Below are 1,615 nucleotides of genomic sequence, written 5' to 3'. Positions count from 1 at the left end.
TTCCTTCTCTTTACTATTTTTGAATACATGTCAGTTTGAGAAGAAATTAGATGCCATTCTTACTGTGACTTCTGGGAGTATTAGGAGGCTTTCCTTGGGTATGGAAAATGGAGATCCAGGTCATCATTTAAATATATCTAACCAGAGTGGCCCATTTCTTCAACATTAATATTTAACAAACCTTAAGCTGCTATTTTATGTACATATGACATACAAAAACAAAAAACCTAATCTTTTTTTGTTTCCCACCTAAACATGATGCTCTTCTGAAGTTACTGCAGCTTAGATTTTCAAAGGGGCCTATGGGAGTTGGCTGCATAAATTCCTTAAGGCTCCTTTGAAACTCCCAGCCTACATTTTTATTGAGAAGATAAAACTATGGTCATGGCCTTTTAACTTTGTTTTTTTATGCATTTAATGCTTGTGAAAAGTACAAGACTGACATTCATAGAGATGGAACCTCTGCATCTGCAGAGGCGTTACAGATTGGCTGACAGCTGTGCAAGCTTCTTCATCCTGCCTTATCAATGTGCCTCTAAATCCAGCCCTGCAGGGGCTCTTTCTGTAACGGAAGAGGTTTCTATGCCATTCCATCCTTGGCCTACCTGTATAAACTCAGACTGTTATGTTGCTGTCATGGGACAACTAGCCCCTTTAAGGCGAGCTGTGGCCCAGCCTGCCCATTACTGCCTTCTGAAGACCTATCTGGGACTATTAATTATCCCAGGTGAGTCTTTAGAAGGCAGTCACAGGCAGCCTGGGCCCTGACTCACCTTAAAGGAGCCCGTTGCCTATTGTGATGAAAGTTTTTGGGATGTACAGCACTGTCCATCAGGAGTTGAACTAAGACTTTATTAGTAACATTTGAGTTCTCTCTCATCCCTAATGCTCAAGAGCTATTGACCTCAACCAGCACGGCATTGCAGAAAATGATACTCAACAGTATGTGCCAAGAGATAGATACAGTAATTAACCAAATACAAAAGACTTGGGCAGCCAGTTCAGCTTGGTAAGGATTTATTTTAAATATAAGTGTCTTATTTTAGGTGTTATATGTTTTAGGGAATAGTGGCTACGCATTCATATGGAAATCTACAAAATGATGACCCACTGAAGTATGACATGTCATAAACAGATAATTAAGGGTTAATGTCTCTCTTACCTGTAAAGGGTTAACAAGCTCAGTGAACCTGGCTGACACCTGGAACAAAAAATCAAACAGGTTCTTAAAAGAAAAGCTTTTAATTAAAGAAAGAAAAGTAAAATTATCTCTGTAATCAAGATGGAAAATGTTTACAGGATTCTCAGCTTTACATGACCAGAGAGACTCCCTCCCCCCTAGCTAAGTATAAGTTACAGCAAACAAGAGGTAAAATACCTGCCAGCAAATACACATTTGCCAAATAAAGAAAACAAACAAGACTATTCGCCCTTCTAGCTATTACTTACTATTTTTGAACATGAGAGACTGTTTCAGAAAGATGGAGAAAACTTGTTGCACGACTGGCTTCTCTTAATCCCAGAGAGACAATGGACAACCCAAAAAAGCACAAACAAAGACTTCCCTCACCAAGATTTGAAAGTTATCTTGTCCCCGATTGGGTCCTTTGGTCAG

Source organism: Chelonoidis abingdonii, chromosome 6, assembly GCF_003597395.2.
Source record: "Chelonoidis abingdonii isolate Lonesome George chromosome 6, CheloAbing_2.0, whole genome shotgun sequence".
NCBI classification, from domain to species: Eukaryota; Metazoa; Chordata; order Testudines; family Testudinidae; genus Chelonoidis; species Chelonoidis abingdonii.
Note: the sequence above shows the minus strand (reverse complement) of the source record.